Here is a 19862-nt window from a genome sequence, read left to right as displayed (position 1 = left end):
AGCAGCTTCCCGTGGCGGCGCTGGCAAGATGCAGAGCTACTGCTGAGAGAGCAGAGCTGGCAGTGCAATAAAGCTTGTGGGTCTCGAGCTGAAATCACTGAGGGGCTGGGATAGGGACAGGGTTCTGGGCTCGGGACTGTAACACCTGGGCAGGAATCCGTGTGGGGCGGAAATAGGGCCTGTGGCACTGTCGCTGAAATCCCTGTGTGTCTGTGGAATTGGGATTATAATTGGGAATGTGGAGTGAGAGGCTGGGGCTGAAATCAGTATAGGGCTGGGATTGAGAGTTTGCAGTTGGGCTAGGAGTTATGGGGTAAGAGGAGTAGCTGGGGGAGTGGGATTGGGAGTGTGAGGGTGGAGCTGGAAAGTGGCAGAGCTGGAGCCAAGCTGAAGATCCTGCAGCAAGAACCTGGAGCAGCTTCCCGTGGCGGCGCTGGCAAGATGCAGAGCTACTGCTGAGAGAGCAGAGCTGGCAGTGCAATAAAGCTTGTGGGTCTCGAGCTGAAGTCACGGGGGGCTGGGGTAGATATTGAGGCTAGAATATGAACTGGATGCTTTGGTCAGGGACTGTTGTTTTTTAGTAGAAATTACTCTGGGTTTAGTATTGTATTTTTGGAGCACTCTAGGGAGTCTCTTATTTCTGTTGCAAGCCACTGTAGAGAACTGGGAGTACTGGGTAGAGTCAGCTGTTCTATGGAGAAGGCCCAGGTGTTAACAATGAGAAGGCCCAGGTGTTAACAATGAGGGGGAGGAGGGACCAGGGCTGGGGCTGAGTCCCCTCGGCTGTTGTTCAGGCTCATGAGCTGGAGCTGGACTTAGATGGCGACTCAGGTGAGTCTGTTTCAATTTCAGCTTTCCAGTCCCCTCCCACTGTCCCAGTCTCTCCTCAGTCCATCCCAGTTTCTCCTAAGTGCCCCAAACCCTAGCCCAGTTCAGCGAGTGCCATCCCCGTTCCTTCCCCAGTGCCTCCAGTCCTTCCCAGTTGCCCCCAGTGCACCCCAGTCCCATCCCACTCCGTCTCCAGTACCCTCAGTCCCATTTCAATCCATCCCTAGTACCCTCAGTCCCAACCCAGCTCCCTGCACAGTTCCCTCCAGAACCTCCCCAGTGCTCCCAGTCCTTCCAAATTTGCCTCAAACCCATTGCAGTCCCTCCCCAGTGCCCCCAGTCCAATCCCAGTCTATCCCTAGTGCCATTCCAAGTGCCACCAATCCCATCCCCATCCCTCCCCACTGCCCTCAGTCCCTCCCAGTGCATCCCACTCCCTCCCCAGAACATCTCAGTCCCATCCCAGTCCCTCCCCAGTGCATCTCAGCCCATCCCAGTGCCTGTAGTCCCACTGTCCCCAATCCCTCCGCTATGGCCCCTGTCCCATCCCAGGTCCCCCAGTCCCTCCCCTGAGAATCCCATACCAGTGGATGGCAGTGCAGTGCCCCCACTCCCAGTCCAGTCCCCCAAGCCCCTCTCCATTGCCCTCAGTCCCATCCCCATCCCTCCACACTGCCCCCAGTCCCTCCCAGTGCATCCCAGTCCTTTTCCCCGATGCAAGATACACTGGGGGCATGAAATCCCAGGGCAGCTGCACTGAGGTTCTACAATTCAGTTGTTCTAAATTAGGTCATTTTCTTAGTGAGCAATTTGAGTTGTTTGACAGTGCGGACTGCAGAAGGATTTTTCGGTAAACTGATTGTTTTTTAGTTTATTTTAAAGCTCTCTTAAAAACTCCACACAGGTGTGCGTTCGCTGCACCTTCCGTGGGGGCTGCAGGGAGAAGCAGCTGGAGGCGTTTGCTCTCTGCTCGTTCACCACCTTCCCCTCGGTTCCCTGGGACTCCAGGGAATCCCAGCTCCCCTTGGCTTCTCCGGGGGCCTCGCGGCAGGGTTTCGAAGTGTGGCCCTGAGATTTTCTGGCCTTGGAACTGATGGCTGTTTCGGGGCATGTCTCACCGGGCAGTCTGTCTTTTAACGCTTGCGGGGGCAGGAGAATTGCGGCGCAAGAAAGCAAAGGAAGCCCAGAGCCTGGAGTAGGCAGGCCCAGGCCTCTGGCGAGCCCAGGCCTTGCTGCTCGGTGCCGATTGTGCCCGGGGCTTGTTCCTCACCGTTCGGTTCCAAATGAGAGGGGAGCAAGAGGCAGAACAGCAGCTGCTGCTGCTGCTGCTGCTGCTGCTGCTGCTGCTGGGGCTGAACTGTCTGCGGTGCCCGGGGGCCGGGCAGGACTTGGCCCCGGTGCCTGCATTGCTCTGCAGCGGCCAGGGAGGGGTCCCAAAAGTCATCCCCCCGCCTGCTGTGCTGCACAGCAGGGGCTGGCTGGGCCGGTTCCCGGCCGGGGGAGCCCGGGGGAGGCCGTGCTGGGGCTGAGGGGCTGCTGCTCTCTGGGCCTCTCGGGGTTTGCCTTGGAATCCCAAAGCCTGGGCCTGCACGGGGGGGAGGAGGCAAAGGTGACTGTAAATTGGTCTGTTGTGGAGTGTTTTGGGGCCGAGTTAATGCTCTTGGCTTGTTGTGTGTCAGTTCCCAGCCTCCGTCAGGGCTTCCCGGGGAGCGTTGCTGCTGCTGCCGCCGCCGCCGCCGCCGGGAGAGAGAAGTCCTTTGGGAAGCCGGGCTAAAACCAGCAACTCTGTGAATTGCTCAGCTTTTCCTAGGGAAGGGCAGGTTTTAGGGAAGAAAGGCCCGTCCTCGCGAAAGGCGCCGCGGGTCTCGCAAGGGGGGGGCGCGGCTGCAGTGCCGTTCCCGGCCGTGTCCGCCAGGCGGCGACCGCGAGGCAGCGCCCGGCGGTCGGGGCGGGCCGGGAAGCGGCGCCTGCGCAGAGCGAGGCGTTGGCCGGGCCGGGCCTGAAGCGCTCGGGGCCGCCGGGCAGGGCAGTGGCGGCGACCGGCCGGGGCGGGGGGTGCGGGGTAAGAGCAGGTTTTAGGGAAGAAACGCCTGTGGTGAGTAATCAGAAGAGAAGGGTGAAAGCCAAGGGCCTTTGACTTCCCCGGTGCGCTTAATTTTCTTGTTCTCCTCTCTTTCAGGACAGGGAAAATCGTTGACTTGGGTCCAGCAATGCCGAATGTGTTGGGGTGTGAGCAGCCAAAGGCAACAGGCTCCAGCCCCACCGACCGGCGCTGGGGGCACCTGGTGCAGCCCGTGGGGTGAGGTAAGTCAGAGGGACACGTTTCTCTCCTCCTGCCTGTTGGCATTTGCTCCCTGGGCACTGGCTCTGTTTCCACTGCAGGTTGGTCCTTGCCGTGCTGGGAAGGGTGGAGAGGAAGGGGTGAAGGGCTGGGTGAGCGTGGGGTCCCCGAGCTGTGGGGTTGGGCTGTGCTGAGAGGGGCAGGTGGGTCCCCGTTGGTGAGCCCGAGCCTTGGCTTGGGGGTTCAGGAGCCCGGGGGCCCGAGCTGGGGGCTGTTTGCAGCTCTGCCAGGGCTGGGGCTGACACAGCGCTGGGGGAGAGCCTGGAGCTGGGCTGGGCCGGGGGACAGACGCAGGGGAGCTGGGGGAGGGTTTGGGACTCCCTGGGGGAAAAGGAGGGATGGATGGGCTGGATGGAGCCACAGGCACGTGCTCGTGGGAACACACTTGTCCAGGGTGCTGGGATCCGGGTCAAACTCCAGTTCCCCTCGTGTCCAGGGATGCAGGGTCTGAGGGATTGGATTTCCCTGGGGGTTTGCAGGAGATCAGGAATGAGAGGAAACATGGTGCCAGAGCAGGCTGTGCTTGCCTCTGCGGACAGAGAGCCTGTGGGCTGAGGTGAGATTGCTGTGAGTGTTGGGATGAGCATTCCAGCGAACAGGGAGCTTGGAATTCCAGGTGCTGATGGAACCATCACCTTAGGTGTGTTTAGTTTGTGTCTGTGGGAGCTGGGATTCGGGCTGGAGAGCTGTTGCTGGGAACAAAGGGTGGAGAAAACCTGCTCCACGCATGTGTAAGGAAGGATGGAGTAGCAGGGAAGGGGAGTATTTCTATACAGTATCAATATTCTCCATGTGGGATGGAGCAGCAATGGGGGTGGTTGGGTTTGGCCTGGGCCGGTCAGAATCTGCCATAAACAACCCACCAGACCCTGAACCCTCACTGGACATGTCCAGCCCCTCAGCAGAAACCCAAGTTGTTCATTTGTTACAGAGGAAAAATGATTGGTAATTGCTTCTGATCTGTGGAGAATTCCCTTTGGAATGGTCAAACAGAGAGCGTATCAAGGCAGGCAGAGCATTTCTTTTGGCTCTTTTTTTCTTCTGGTTTGTCATTTTCTGTTTGGCTTCAATGCATTTTGTGTGCTCCTGTTCAGGAAGCAGCGTATTTTTACCTGAAATTCAGGGTGGTTTTGTTTGTTTGTTTAGGATTTTTTTCTTTCCCAGTTGAATCAGGCCTAGTCCAGTGTTGTCCTACAGGACTGCTTTGGTGCTGGGTCAGAGAGAGAGAAGGGGAATGACTTTTCATTCTCTTCCAAGCACAAGTGGAAGGTTGTCTTGTCCCTCCCCAAAGCACTGCAGGCACATGGGAGTAGCTCAGTGCTGGCCCAGTTCTCTGAGAAACACCCATGGGGGAGAGGTTTAAGTCTTAATGACAACACTCTGGTCTCTTGATGGCAAAGACTGGGTCCTCCAGTCCCAGCCTGATGAGGGAGAACAGGAACCTCTATTCTTCATGGCAAACCTTCTGTTACTCCTTGTGCAGTCTTTTCTTTCTGTTGTATGTGTTACTGTCCAGAATCTCTCCGAGGAAAGCTGTTACAAATTTAGAGGTAGGACTGGAATTTGGGGCTGTTCCCTACAAACTCCTGCAAAGCCTGAAGGACCGGGCTGATGACTGCTCTTAACAAAGGTGGTTTATTAATATTCCGTCAGATTTCCCTCAGCTCTGGGCAGGACAGGCAAGGATTAGGGTGGGGAATTGTGCAAGCAAGACTTGTTATTTCTCCTGTGTGTGTGTCAGTTTGGCAGGGCTGGGAGAAGGAGGACTCGTGTGGGCACCTCCAGAGACAGCGGGAACGGGAGCGTGCTGCGGAGGAGGGAAATTCCAGGGGGTGGGTGCCGAGAAATTTGTCCTTCCCTCGCCCTGTGCTCTGCACTTAGCAGTGGGTCAAGTGCAGAAGTTTCCTGGGGACCCTGGGAAATGATGCCGGGTCTGCCAAGAAAAGTGGGGCCAAAGGAGCAGGACCTGGGTCTGCCAGCGTGGGAGAAACAAGGGACGGGTCATCCTCTGCCTCCAGGAGGGAGGGCAGCAGGAAAGGCCACGGACTAAAGCACTGAAGTGCCGTTCCCCAGGGAGCCCCTGCCCAGACCTGAACTTGCTTCTGCACTTGCTGTCCCTTTCCCAGCGGAGCCGAAGCGTCGGGTGCGGCTGCCGGGGGGATGGAGCTGCCAAGGACAAGCTGGGAGGGTGTTTGCGAGGGAAGGGGGTAGAAGGAGCTCTTGATGTGCTTTGTTTACTTCTTCATCCCACAGAATTGCCACGAGAGGAAATACTTCAGAGGGGCTTCCCTCCAGATAAGGCCTGAAGATGCCAGGAGGTTTCAGCCAGGAGGAAAGGAGCTGTGGAAGAAAAGCAGCCTAAAAACAGCCAGTGGGGATCATCAGGTTTTCCAGCCAAGAAGAACAAGGAGAGAGATGAGGGAATCGGGTTCCAATTCCTAATGCTTTGGTGGGTGCAGGAATGATTTCTGTGTGTTTTCCAGTCCCTTTGGATTCCTGAGATGATTTTAAAATGATGGCTTTAGCAATCAACTAAATCGCAGATGTTGTTTTTGAGAGGAAATGATGCCAAAGAAATGCAGAGTTTTGGGGATGATTTGGGTCAGTTTTGGGGGTCAGTTTGGGGTCGTTGTTTGGGGTGATTTGGGTCAGCTTTTGGGATGATTGGGGTCAGTTTTGGGTCAGCTTTTGGGATGATTGGGGTCAGGTTTTGGGGTCAGTTTTGGGTCAGCTTTTGGGGTGATTTGGGTCGGTTTTGGGTCAATTTTTGGGGAGCACTGGGTGTTACTGGGGGTTGTTGAGGAGCACTGGGTGTTACTGGGGTGTACTGGGGAGCACTGGGTGTTACTGAGGGTTGTTGGGGAGCACTGGGAGAGAAAATGAAAAATAAAGAGAATAAAAAATAAACGAAGTAAAGAAGGAAATATAAAAAAGAAAATTTAAAAAAAAAGGCAAAAAAACTAAAAAGGAAATAAAATGAAAATGAAATAAAAGAGAGAAAAAAAAAAAAAGAAACCCCTTCTTGGGCCCCCCGTTTCCTCTCCTCCCCCCCCCCGAACCGTAAATTGCGGGGTCATCACCCCTAAAATGTGAGAAGGGGACCCCGAAATGTGGGTGAGGGAACCCCAGGGAGCCGGAAAAGTGGAGGGGGAGCCGCAGTAAGAAAGCGAAGCCGGGCGGTCGGGCGGCGGGGTGGGGGGGTGGGGGGGGCGCATGCGCAGTCGTTGGCAAGACGCCGGCGATCACGTGGTAAGTAAGGGCAGGCAGGAGAGGGACCGGCGACGCATGCGCAGTGGCTCTCGTGCCGGTGCAGCACTCCCTGCTCGAGTTAAGGGCCGGTTCCGGCGGCAGGGCGGGACTCGCGGCCTCCCGTCTGTCCCGGGGTGTGCGGGGGGGGAATAACGTGAATTTCTCCTGATTTTAATTCTCTTGGGCTCTTGTCCTCATTTTAATTTTTTTAAGGCTCTTGTCCTGATTTTAATTTTTTGAAGGCTCTAGTCCTGATTTTAATTTTTTGAAGGCTCTTGTCCTGATTTTAATTTTTTTAAGGCTCTTCTCCTAAATTTAATTTTTTTAAGGCTCTTCTCCTGATTTTAATTCTCTTGGTTCAAACCATTTCCTAATAAGTCAGTTTTAATGAAGTGTTAAAAGGAGAACTTAAATAAGGGTAATTTCTGATGGAGAATAATGGGAAGAAGTGGTTTAAGTTCCCTAAACATGTTTTATATCAGTCCATGGTTATTTAATTGAACATTGTTTGGAATTTTTCTTTTTGCATTCGTTCCTGGTGTGCTTTTCTCTATCTAAGGGATGTTTGGAGGTCTTTTTGATTGCTTGAAGGTTTTTAATGTCAGTGCTGGATTGGGGTGGACAGTCATTGTAACATGATTTAGAGTTCGATGCATTTTATTCTGTGTGCCCTCTTTGATGTCTCGTGTTCAGCGAGTGACTGGTCAGAGTTTGGCCCAAGCCTTTGTTTTTCAGGTGAAAAACCCGAAGGGGGAATTGTAGTTGCAGCTTTGCCCTTGAGCTGCAGCTGGAGCCTGGCCAAAGAACAAGGCAAAGCTCCCTGGGGAAGGAAGGGGGAGCCAGAGAAGAAAAGCAGCTGCAGCCAGAAAGGTGGGTTTGGGCGGGAGAAGAGGGGCTGTGACCCAGCAAGGGGCTCTGGAGGGCTCTGGGGTCCCTGTAATGGCTCTGGGGTCTCTATAGGGGCTCTGGGGTCTCTATAGGGGCTCTGGAGGGCTCTGGGGTCCCTATAATGGCTCTGGGGTCTCTGTAGGGACTCTGGGGTTTCTATCGTGGCTCTGGGGTCCCTATAATGGCTCTGGGGTCTCTGTAGGGGCTCTGGGGTCCCTCTCCTGGCTCGGGGTCCCTCTCCTGGCTCGGGGTCCCTCTCCCTGCCGGCACAGGAGCTGCTGCCGCCCCAGCAAGAGGCAGAGGAGTCGCTGCCCAGAAGCAAGAACTCACTGAGAGCTGAACTGGGGCCGTGTGGGCAGGGCCAGAGGGGAGCAAAGGAAGGGATTTGTTGCTAAGAAAAGAAATAAAGTTTGGGTCATTTGTTGGGGAGATTTGTGTCAGTTTCTGATCATTTTTGGGGGCGATTTGGCTGACTTGGGTCATTTTTTGGGGAGATTTGGGTGAGTCTTGGTATCAGTGTTTTGGGGTTTTGGGGTCAGTTTCTGGTCATATCTGGGGCTGATTTTGTATCATTTTGGGTCAGTTTTGGGGGGGGGGGTTTGCATTTTTAGGTCAGGTTTTGGGCCAATTTGGAGTTAGTTTTTGAGGTGATTTGGGCCAGTTTTGTGTCAGTTCTGGATCAATTTTTGGAGTGAATTGGATCAGTTTTTGTGTCTTTTTTGGGGAGATTTGAATCAGTTTCTGGTCATTTTTTGGGGAGATTTGGGTGAGTTCTGGGTCATTTTTGGGGAGATTTGAATCAGTTTCTGGTAGTTTTTTGGGGAGACTTGGGTGAGTTCTGGGTCTCTCCTGATTTTAATTTTTACAGGCTCCCCTCCTGATTTTAATTTTTTCAGGCTCCCCTCCTGATTTTAATTTTTTCAGGCTCCCCTCCTGATTTTAATTTTTTCAGGCTCCCCTCCTGATTTTAATTTTTTCAGGATCCCCTCCTGTTTTTAATTTTTTTAAGCTCCTCTCCTGATTTTTATTGTATTAGTCCCCTGTCCTGATTTTAATTTTTTCAGGCTCTTTTCCTGTTTTTAATATTTTTAGGCTCCTCTTCTGATTGTAATTCTTTTAGGCTCGTCTCCTGATTTTTAGATTTTTAGTCTCCTCTCCTGATTTTTATTCTCCCACCCGCCCTTCCCCGGCCCCAGCAGCGCTGTCAGTTGTTGTCACTGAGGAGTCAAACTATGCTTTAAATAATGAGACCCTGGCCTGATGGCCCAGTGTCAAGGCAAAAGGTGGAATGCTCTCTGAGTGTTGAGATGTAACAAGGGCTAATCCTTTTTGCAGTGGGATGGAGCCTGGAAAGTGCACAGAGCTGAGCCCAGGGATTGAAAGGGACCAAGCAAGGGAGGTGAAGAAAGAAGGAAGAAGGGAAGTGAGGCAGCAGGCAAGCAGCACCAAGTTGCTGTGTAAGCAGGTGAGTTGTGTTGAGGTTCCTCAGGCAGGCACTGAGGACTTGGAGGGCTCCAGACAGAGCAGACCTGGGAAGGCCCTCGGTGAAGCCCCTCAGAAACCTGAAGCCCCTGGGCCTTTTGGGGAGCCTGAGCTATTGCAGCCCTGGGGATGGCTTTGGTTTCCTTCTCTCCTCAGAGTAAAACTCTGTGGGGGAGTCTGTGATCTCCCTGATTTTTGTGTCATAACTGAAACTTGGAAGGAAGTTGACCTTGTGTAGTTTCCCAACTGACTTGGCCGGGTTGAACCAGCAGTGCCAGATTGTTGTAGTGTGCAGGGTGTTGTTTGTGTCTGAGCAGTTTGGGGTTGATTTGCCAAGGGAGGCCGTGGAATGTTATGGTGTTTTTGTCCCAATATTTGGAGGCAGTGCCCTGGATGAGTTGATTTCTGCCTCACTCCCTGATATCTGAGTTAGGAGATGTACCAAGAACTGGGAGTTTTTGCAGTGGGATGTTCCCTAGAAAGTGCATGGAGCTGAGCCAAGGAACTTAAAGGGACTAAGCAAGCAAAGTCAAGAAAGAATGAAGAGGGGAACTGAGGCAGCAGCCAAGCAGCATCAGGCTCCTCTACAACCAGGTGAGTTGTCTTGAAGTTGATAAGGTGGTCACTGAGAACTTTGGGGGCTGCAGGCACAGGTGACCACCAGAGACCCCCGATGGAGCCCCTCAGAGACCTTATAAGGGTTTGTGTAGATGGGAACAGGTGTTGGGAGTGTCCTGAATGTGCAACAGGAATGCAGGGAAGGAAAATGAGCCCTCCTGTAATGCTGACCCCTCCCATCAGCTGCAGTGGAGACCCCTCCGTGTGCCCTTTGGGAGCGGATTGCCAGGACCCCCGTGGGGCTGGGATCATGGCAGGGTGTTGTAAGCAAGGAATGCCTGGCTTCTAAAAGTCACCAGCTGAGTCTTAGAGGCTCCTTTGAAGAGCTGAGTTCAGGCAGGCAAATTGCCCCCCAGGAGGGACTCTGTGCCTGCTCTCCCGTGGCTCCAAGGGATCTCTGGCCCTTCACGCCGGCACCGAGATTTTCTCGGGAAGGGCCTCAGATCCCCGGACCAGTCTGGGACACAGGCAAGATCCCCCTGCAGTTTAGGACCAAATTGGCCCCCTGGAGGGACAGTGCTGTTGGTGCCCCCCGGGTTGGGGCACCCCGAGGACTCCAGCGCGCACCGAAAGGATTATTCGGGGAGATCCTCGGGGTGCCCGGCCCTGGGGAGCTCAAAGCAAGGTCCCTGCCATGGATTCAGGCATTGCTGAGAGTATCCCAGGGGTCCCTGTCCCTGCTAGACAGGGAGCTCTCTAATGGGCTGTAATTGGGTTCTAAAAGCGGTGCTCCAAGTGCCAAACAAGTGTGGGATTGGGATTAAGAAATGAGCAGTGAGGGTGCAATTGGCTGTTTTCTCTGGAATGTGACTGTGAGAGCTGCAGGAGTGCCAGGTGTGTGTTCCAGTCCCCAGCATTTGGTTTGCACATGTCCTGCTCAGACACAGGTCCAACTTGCTCAGTCCTTAACCCAATAGAGGGAGAATTAAGGACTGGCAGTGTTAAGGTGATTGGTGTGACCGGGGTCAAACTGGGAAAACACTGGGGAATTCCTGAGTCTCTCTATTTGCCAAACTCACCCAAACCTGTGCTAGGAAGAGATGGACTGGAGTCTCTGATCTCCTGGGCAGTTGTCCTGCATGACCTGGGAGCCTCTGGGATTAGACTGGCCTGGGCAGACAGGGAGCAGTTTGTCCTGTGGAGCTGGGCTGGGTTTGTTGAGGATGCCTTGGGAGGCAGGGCTGGGGAGGCTCCTCTGTTGGCTGTAGTGGTGGAAGGTTGTAGCAGCAGGGCTGGAGCCTTCGCCCTCCTGCTCCCCCCGTGAGCCCCGACGGGCCCGTGCCCTTGGCAATGGAGGGCCCCCCATTGCTGAGTCAGCGGTTCCGGGGGCCAGGAGGGATGGGATCAGGATGCCGAGCTCCGCCCAGGGCCAGGGCTGCCAGTGTTCAACCATGCAGGGAACTGAAAGCACAGGGAGATGGAGGCCAAGCTGCAGCACAGGGATGGGTGAGAAAAGACCCTGGTCCTCAGGTGGAGCTTTGAATTCCCTGGAAAAATGGATCCTGTCAGATGGATCAGGCCCTTGTGGGTGCTGGAGCAGAGGCCTCTGTCATTTATGGTCACCCTGAAAGGTTGCAAGGACAGCAAGTTCTGACTGCAGGATGAGGTGGCAAACAAAGTGAAGTGGTCCAGAGAAAAGCTGAGGCTAAAATTGGCCCTGTGCCAGAGCAGCCTCGTGCAGTGCTTGTTGCTGTCCCTGAGTGTCCCATTGCAGTGGATATTTCCAAGGGTGCCTTGTGCTGGGGAGCACTGGGGCAGTTCCCTTTCCCTGGGCAGGGCAGGCAGGGCACGTTTCCCCCCTCGAGGGTGGCTCCACAGTCCCCCCCTGTGCCCTGGGAGCGTGGCAGAACACCTGGACCCACTGTCCTTGTCAGAGAGGGCACAAGGGATGGTTGGATGGGGGAGGGAATGGCTCAGGGAGTACAAGCACCATTACAATGAGTAGGGCAGCACCTGGAAAGGAAGAAGGGGAGTTAATCCAGACAAAATCCAAGCACCTGCCCAACCTGTGATATTTTTAGGAACTCAGTGGTGCTGTGGTCCCCAGGAAGTATTGCCCAGGACTAGGCAGGAGACTTCAGGCTCTGTCACCCCCAGAGCAAGTGTCCAGGGGCAGGCAGTGGGGAGGCAGCTCTGTTGTTGAGGATGGGGTTATTTTCTCTGCTTTATTTTGTCTCCAGAGATGTTCTTCCCGTTAATCCAAACTGACTCCATCTCCTAACTCTCTGAAGAGGTTTTCTGCTTTTTGTGGGAGGGTAAGGTTTGGGTTCTAACTATAGAAGAGCCAACAAAATAAAGGCTTTGTGGCAAACAAATGGTGTCTCCCAAACTCTTTGTACTTCAAATAGATGCCTTTATTCTTAGTTTTTTCTTATTGGTATTCTCAAGGTACTTGATACCCTGTCTACAGTTATTTATTTTGGCTTCTCTTTTTTATTTGTTACAGAGTTGATGTGACTGACTTCTTTTTGAAATGCAGCAGTGCTCTCAAGGATATTTCCCCCCCACTCCTGGGCTTGTGCAGGGCTGTTGAGTCCGTGTGTGCCACTGTTCTTGTCCCAGGGGGACCGAGTGACATTTGGAACCAAACCTGGGGACTTGAACTCTAGGAATGTTTCTGTGTCTTTGAATTTTAAATTGCACATGAAGCAGAAATATGTTTGTGTTTTCCAGGTTATATTGTCATGAAAATAGAAATGCATCATTGGATCTTACTCCTCTGAGGGCAAACCACCAGACTGATCATTTCTTAGTCCATCAGACCCAGTGCCAGGAACTCAGAGGGGTGTTTGTGTGCAAATGTGCTGAGTGGTGGTGGCCCCCGTGAGACTGTGACCAGCTGGAAATGTGTGTGTGTGTGTGTGCAGAGCTGGGCTGGATCCCTTGGGATTTGGCTCCCAGATCCCCCCCAGCCTTCAGGAAAACCAGAGGCCACCGAACCCTGAGGGAAGGGAGTCCCATTTGCAGAAGGGTTTGTAGATTGGGGAAAAGCTCTCCAGAACAAAGCCTGTGTTCCAAACCCCTTCAGGCCAAAGTCAAGGAGCACAAACCCTGGAGTCATCAAGTTATGAAGTTTGGTTCAAACCATTTCCTAATAAGTCAGTTTTAATGAAGTGTTAAAAGGAGAACTTAAATAAGGGTAATTTCTGATGGAGAATAATGGGAAGAAGTGGTTTAAGTTAACTAAACATGTTTTATATCAGTCCATGGTTATTTAATTGAGCATTGTTTGGAATTTTTCTTTTTGCATTCGTTCCTGGTGTGCTTTTCTCTATCTAAGGGATGTTTGGAGGCCTTTTTGATTGCTTGAAGGTTTTTAATGTCAGTGCTGGATTGGGGTGGACAGTCATTGTAACATGATTTAGAGTTGGATGCATTTTATTCTGTGTGCCCTGTTTGATGTCTCGTGTTCAGCGAGTGACTGGTCAGAGTTTGGCCCAAGCCTTTGTTTTTCAGGTGAAAAACCCGAAGGGGGAATTGTAGTTGCAGCTTTGCCCTTGAGCTGCAGCTGGAGCCTGGCCAAAGAACAAGGCAAAGCTCCCTGGGGAAGGAAGGGGGAGCCAGAGAAGAAAAGCAGCTGCAGCCAGAAAGGTGGGTTTGGACGGGAGAAGAGGGGCTGTGACCCAGCAAGGGGCTCTGGAGGGCTCTGGGGTCCCTGTAATGGCTCTGGGGTCTCTATAGGGGCTCTGGGGTCTCTATAGGGGCTCTGGAGGGCTCTGGGGTCCCTATAATGGCTCTGGGGTCTCTGTAGGGACTCTGGGGTTTCTATCGTGGCTCTGGGGTCCCTGTAATGGCTCTGGGGTCCCTGTAATGGCTCTGGGGTCCCTCTCCTGGTTCTGGGGTCCCTCTCCTGGTTCTGGGGTCCCTCTCCTGGCTCGGGGTCCCTCTCCTGGCTCGGGGTCCCTCTCCTGGCTCGGGGTCCCTCTCCCTGCCGGCACAGGAGCTGCTGCCGCCCCAGCAAGAGGCAGAGGAGTCGCTGCCCAGAAGCAAGAACTCACTGAGAGCTGAACTGGGGCCGTGTGGGCAGGGCCAGAGGGGAGCAAAGGAAGGGATTTGTTGCTAAGAAAAGAAATAAAGTTTGGGTCATTTGTTGGGGAGATTTGTGTCAGTTTCTGATCATTTTTGGGGGTTATTTTTAGTGAGTTTCTGGTCATTTTTGGGGGAGATTTGGGTCAGTTTCTGGTCATTTTTCGGGATGATTTGGGTGAGTTTTGGGTTTATTTTTGTGGTAATTTTGGGTCAGTTTCTGGTCATTTTTTGGGGTGATTGGGCTGACTTTTGGGTCATTTTTTTGGGGAGATTTGGGTGAGTCTTGGTATCAGTGTTTTGGGATTTTGGGGTCAGTTTCTGGTCATATTTGGGGCTGATTTTGTATCATTTTGGGTCAGTTTTGGGGGGGGGGGTTTGCATTTTTAGGTCAGGTTTTGGGCCAATTTGGAGTTAGTTTTTGAGGTGATTTGGGCCAGTTTTGTGTCAGTTCTGGATCAATTTTTGGAGTGAATTGGATCAGTTTTTGTGTCACTTTTTGGGGAGATTTGGGTGAGTTCTGGGTCATTTTTGGGGAGATTTGAATCAGTTTCTGGTAGTTTTTTGGGGAGACTTGGGTGAGTTCTGGGTCTCTCCTGATTGTAATTCCTTCAGGCTCCTCTCCTGATTTTAATTTTTTTAGGCTCTTCTCCTCATTTTAATTTTTTAGACTCCTCTCCTGATTTTAATTTTTTTAGTCCCCTATCCTGATTTTAATTTTTTTAGTCCCCTCTCCTGATTGTTATTGTATTAGTCCCCTGTCCTGATTTTAATTTTTTCAGGCTCCTCTTCTGATTTTAATTTTTTTAGGCTCCTCTCCTGATTTTTATTGTATTAGTCCCGTGTCCTGATTTTAATTTTTTCAGGCTCCTCTCCTGTTTTTAATTTTTTTAGGCTCTTCTCCTGATTGTAATTTTTTTAGGCTCTTCTCTTGATTTTAATTCTCTTAGGTTCTTCTCCTGATTTTAATTCTCTTGGGCTCTCCTCCTGATTTTTATATTTTTAGACTCTTCTCCTGATTTTCATTTTTTTTAGGCTCTTCCCCTGATTTTCATTTTTTTTTTAGGCTCTTCTCCTGATTTTAATTCTCTTAGGAGAAGAGCCTAGAGAATTAAAACCAGGAGAAGAGCCTAATTACACAAGTAAATTTTCAAACCACCAGCAATCACAAGCCAATTATCCGATTTCCCAAAAGAACTACACGAACAAATACGGTTATAAAACAACAAAAAAAATGCCATAAGTAAAAAATCGCATAGCAACAGTGCCCCCTGGTGACAGAGAAAAGGAATTGCACATAAATTTGAGATGAAATACTGCCACCTGCTGACGGAAAACAGGAACTGCATTGAAAAAATTTTGAACAGCGCATGCGCAGTCGTTGGCAAAACGCCGGCGATCACGTGGTAAGTAAGGGCAGGCAGGAGAGGGACCGGCGACGCATGCGCAGTGGCTCTCGTGCCGGTGCAGCGCTCCCTGCTCGAGTTAAGGGCCGGTTCCGGCGGCAGGGCGGGACTCGCGGTCTCCCGTCTGTCCCGGGGTGTGCGGGAGGGGAATAACGTGAAGATTTCTTGGGGTGAAAGCGCAGAAATTAGCGAGGAGGGACGCTAATTTGGGTAAACTCGGTCACCGGAAGTAGTGAGCGACCGGAAGTCCTCCAAGGCCCCGGCCCGGAAGTCCGCCAAGCCCATAGCAAAGATGGCGCCACCAGGACCGGAACGACCACACTAAAGATGGCGGCCCCTGCCCGGAAGTTTGCCAAGCCCACAGTAAAGATGGCGCCGCCAGGACCGGAACGACCACACTAAAGATGGCGGCGAGAGGCTTCCGCCGCGACCCGGACCCCCACCCCGCGCCCGCAGCGCCGTCTCGCCGCGCTGCTTCCCGCTGCGGGGACAGGGCGGGCGCGGGCGGCAGGTTCGTGGGCGGCGGCAGGCACCGGCGCCGGCAGCCCCCGTCTCGGGGCCGCGGCGCGCGAGGACCGCATGGCGCGCACGTCGCGCCGCCCTCTCGCCCCGCTCTCTCGCCCCGCTCCGCTCCCGCCCCTGCCCCCGCTTCTGCCCCCGCTTCTGCCCCGCTCGCTCCCGCCGTGCCCTGGAGATGCTATCGGGGCTGCGCCGCCGCCTTCCCCCCCCGGAAGCGACCCACGGCGGCAGATTCGACGGAGATCGACCCCGGGGTAAGCTGGGCGCGTCCAAAGGCGCCGCGGGTCTCGCCAAGGAGGGGAGGGGGGGGGGGGGAGGCGCGCGGCTGCAGTGCCGTTCCCGGCCGTGTCCGCCAGGCGGCGACTGTGAGGCAGGGCCCGGCGCTCGGCGGCGCTCTTGCAAGCGACGCCCCTGGCAAAGCGGCGCTGCTTGGGCACTGCCGGCCTTCCCCCGGAGTGCCCGGGCTGGCCCAGCACCTGGCCGAACCTCTTAGGGAAGAGGCAAGGAACAACTGCGCTTCTTCTGCCCTTTCTTTAGCCCGGGACTGGAACACAGACAAAATCAAGGGGCTCTTGGACCTGTGCAGGCTCCGAGCAGTTTTCAGCCTTCCTTAGCAGAGCATTCTCACCCTCCGAAAAGCTGAAAGGCTTTAACAGCTGGAGACGCGCCTGCAGCTGTGCAGATTAATGTAGTTTCTTTTAGGAAATGAAGGGGAAGTTTTCCTGTTGGGAGCCTAAATACCGAGTCTACTCTGCTTTTTCAATCAGGTGACGAAGCTTATGGAAGAAAAGAACAAAGGCCTCGAGGTGAGTACATTCTACCGAGTTCTGCTTTTCTGGCATCGGTTTGGGAAAATCACGTGAAATTCTAAAAAGCTTCTCTCCGTGTTTTCTAGTTGTTTTTTCAGCCTTGCTCTAAGTTTCATGTAGAAAAGGGCATAGAATTATTAGAACAGACAAACTAGACTTCCTCGGGAGAGATGGAAGAAAAGTCTGCTGATTCCAGTTCTGCTTTTCTTGTCTTCCCTTCGACTGTCGTTTTCTCTCCCCTGCTGTTCAAATAGGCTGCAGTTAATTGCTCTGCTGAAGAGTTTGCTGTCCTAAGTGTCTGTCAAATTGATGCCTTCAACTCAAGACAGCACCTGCTCCTTAGTTACAAAAAGTTCCTCACAGGAAATTTTCAGGCGTGCCCATAAATCTCCTCGCTGTTTGTTTGGGAGAACAGGCTTTTCTCGTCTGTAACAGAACAGTCGTGTCATCTGCTCTGGAATGCTGGTGGCAATCTAGTCAGAAGAGGACCCCGTGCTTCACTAATTTTCCCTTTTTGTTGTTGGGGGTGACTTCTTCCCAGGCATGTTATTCTTGACCCCCCGGGGCAAACGGAGGTGTCAGCGTCAGGAGCCATCCTAACTGAGGCCCTGGGAGGTCAGTGCTTTTTGTGTGACTGGACGGTGAAGCTGTCTGTGGGAATGACCTGGCTATGGCTCAGTGTAGTCCTAATTAAGGTGTCTTTTACTCCGTGTTCCCAGGCTGCCTCTTTCCCTTCGGTCGCCGTGGGTGTGCCGGACGCCTCTGGCAGGACTAACCCTGTGGCTTTTATGTCCAGCGTGCTGTGCTGTGTGTGCCTGCAGGTAAGAAAAGCTGGGAGTGCAGTCCCTCTGCTTTGGTTGCTGTGTCTCTTTGGGAGTGATTTTGGAGGGGAATGCCAGAGCGATTTGGTTTGAAGGGGACCTTCAAAGGCCAGCCTGTCTTCCGTGGGCAGGGACACCTTCCACTGTCCCCGGTTGCTGCGAGTCCCGTCCAGCCTGGCCTGGAACACTTGCAGGGATGGGGCAGGCTCAGCTTCCCTGTGCAGTGTGCTCTGATATCTCTCCACTGGCATCCTGAAAAATTTTGTCAGCACGTTTTGTGTGACAATGGTAAGCGGGACCTGGGTGAAAATTGGGGTTCTCTGAGGTGCAGAGGGAAAGAATTCTCCTTTGAAGTCCAATGTAATTCAGTTTTGCACGAGTCTTGTCTGACTTATGTTTGAATTGCTTTCTATTCTAGGCAGTTCTTTTAAATTAAACTTTTGTGTCTCCCCCCCAGTATCTTGTACAAGACAAAGCTACCTTTCCTCGTGGGAACGGACTGGCCGGGCTTTGGCAATCTGGCCCCTCGAAAGACTAAGTGACCTCTTCCAACAGGGGAAGACTTTCTGGCAAGCGGTGCCAGGAAGAACTGGAGTTTCTGGAGAATAAAAGCTGGAAGCGTGCCCCTGAAAATCCCCAGCCCTGGGTGGTCAGTGGTCTGACTTGCACGGACCGGTGGCCTTGGCCAGGAGCGGTCCTGGGGAAGCGCCTTTGCCCAGGCTGTAATTTTAATTTCCCTTGGATGCTTGGCAAAGCCCCTCTGGGTGAGCCCCAGTGCCTGGCAGGAGCAGAGCGGGCTTCCAGGGAGGTATTCACCTGGTCAGCGTCAGGAACCATCCTACCTGAGGCCTCGGTGAGTGCTTTTTGGACGACTGGACGGTGAAGCTGTCTGTGGGAATGACCTGGCTATGGCTCAGTGTAGTCCTAATTAAGGTGTCTTTTACTCCGTGTTCCCAGGCTGCCTCTTTCCCTTCGGTCGCCGTGGGTGTGCCGGACGCCTCTGGCAGGACTAACCCTGTGGCTTTTATGTCCAGCGTGCTGTGCTGTGTGTGCCTGCAGGTAAGAAAAGCTGGGAGTGCAGTCCCTCTGCTTTGGTTGCTGTGTCTCTTTGGGAGTGATTTTGGAGGGGAATGCCAGAGCGATTTGGTTTGAAGGGGACCTTCAAAGGCCAGCCTGTCTTCCGTGGGCAGGGACACCTTCCACTGTCCCCGGTTGCTGCGAGTCCCGTCCAGCCTGGCCTGGAACACTTGCAGGGATGGGGCAGGCTCAGCTTCCCTGTGCAGTGTGCTCTGATAGCTCTCCACTGGCATCGTGAAAAATGTTGTCAGCGTGTTTTGTTGGACGACGGTAAGCAGGACCTGGGTGAAAAGGACATTCTCTGAGGTGCTGGGAGAAGGAGGACTCGTGCGGGCACCTCCAGAGACAGCGGGAACGGGAGCGTGCTGCGGAGGAGGGAAATTCCAGGGGGTGGGTGCCGAGAAATTTGTCCTTCCCTCGCCCTGTGCTCTGCACTTAGCAGTGGGTCAAGTGCAGAAGTTTCCTGGGGACCCTGGGAAATGATGCCGGGTCTGCCAAGAAAAGTGGGGCCAAAGGAGCAGGACCTGGGTCTGCCAGCGTGGGAGAAACAAGGGACGGGTCATCCTCTGCCTCCAGGAGGGAGGGCAGCAGGAAAGGCCACGGACTAAAGCACTGAAGTGCCGTTCCCCAGGGAGCCCCTGCCCAGACCTGAACTTGCTTCTGCACTTGCTGTCCCTTTCCCAGCGGAGCCGAAGCGTCGGGTGCGGCTGCCGGGGGGATGGAGCTGCCAAGGACAAGCTGGGAGGGTGTTTGCGAGGGAAGGGGGTAGAAGGAGCTCTTGATGTGCTTTGTTTACTTCTTCATCCCACAGAATTGCCACGAGAGGAAATACTTCAGAGGGGCTTCCCTCCAGATAAGGCCTGAAGATGCCAGGAGGTTTCAGCCGGGAGGAAAGGAGCTGTGGAAGAAAAGCAGCCTAAAAACAGCCAGTGGGGATCATCAGGTTTTCCAGCCAAGAAGAACAAGGAGAGAGATGAGGGAATCGGGTTCCAATTCCTAATGCTTTGGTGGGTGCAGGAATGATTTCTGTGTGTTTTCCAGTCCCTTTGGATTCCTGAGATGATTTTAAAATGATGGCTTTAGCAATCAACTAAATCGCAGATGTTGTTTTTGAGAGGAAATGATGCCAAAGAAATGCAGAGTTTTGGGTCAGTTTTGGGGATGATTTGGGTCAGTTTTTGGGGTCAGTTTGGGGTCATTGTTTGGGGTGATTTGGGTCAGCTTTTGGGATGATTGGGGTCAGTTTTGGGTCAGCTTTTGGGATGATTGGGGTCAGTTTTGGGTCAGCTTTTGGGATGATTGGGGTCAGGTTTTGGGGTCAGTTTTGGGTCAGCTTTTGGGGTGATTTGGGTCGGTTTTGGGTCAATTTTTGGGGAGCACTGGGTGTTACTGGGTGTTGTTGAGGAGCACTGGGTGTTACTGGGGTGTACTGGGGAGCACTGGGTGTTACTGAGGGTTGTTGGGGAGCACTGGGTGTTACTGGGGAGCACTGGGAGAGAAAATGAAAAATAAAGAGAATAAAAAATAAACGAAGTAAAGAAGGAAATATAAAAAAGAAAATTTAAAAAAAAAGGCAAAAAAACTAAAAAGGAAATAAAATGAAAATGAAATAAAAGAGAGAAAAAAAAAAAAGAAACCCCTTCTTGGGCACCCCGTTTCCTCTCCTCCCCCCCCCCGAACCGTAAATTGCGGGGTCATCACCCCTAAAATGTGAGAAGGGGACCCCGAAATGTGGGTGAGGGAACCCCAGGGAGCCGGAAAAGTGGAGGGGGAGCCGCAGTAAGAAAGCGAAGCCGGG

General features: G+C 53.1%; 2 long non-coding RNA genes across 5 annotated transcripts; both read left to right on the top strand.

Annotated features, from left to right (window-relative positions):
* The first annotated feature begins 2624 nt into the window (after window positions 1-2624).
* On the top strand, window positions 2625-19849 carry LOC127473375 (uncharacterized). 4 transcript variants are annotated; one of them, XR_007905413.1, is made up of 4 exons: window positions 2625-2923; window positions 3008-3132; window positions 4911-5001; window positions 18876-19849. It is a non-coding gene; the product is annotated as an uncharacterized LOC127473375 (long non-coding RNA). The 4 variants fall into 4 exon arrangements; XR_007905415.1 differs by lacking the exon at window positions 18876-19849 and adding an exon at window positions 5423-5621; XR_007905414.1 differs by lacking the exon at window positions 4911-5001 and having other exon boundaries at window positions 2802-2923; window positions 18876-19847.
* Window positions 8199-12787, top strand: LOC127473380 (uncharacterized). The gene is made up of 2 exons (XR_007905428.1): window positions 8199-8771; window positions 9253-12787. It is a non-coding gene; the product is annotated as an uncharacterized LOC127473380 (long non-coding RNA).
* Window positions 19850-19862: the final 13 nt, after the last annotated feature.

Source organism: Manacus candei, unplaced genomic scaffold (genome assembly GCF_025592945.1).
Source record: "Manacus candei isolate 608988 ecotype Guabito, Panama unplaced genomic scaffold, ASM2559294v1 h1tg000035l, whole genome shotgun sequence".
NCBI classification, from domain to species: Eukaryota; Metazoa; Chordata; class Aves; order Passeriformes; family Pipridae; genus Manacus; species Manacus candei.
Note: the sequence above shows the minus strand (reverse complement) of the source record. Positions and strands in the feature narration are given on the sequence as shown.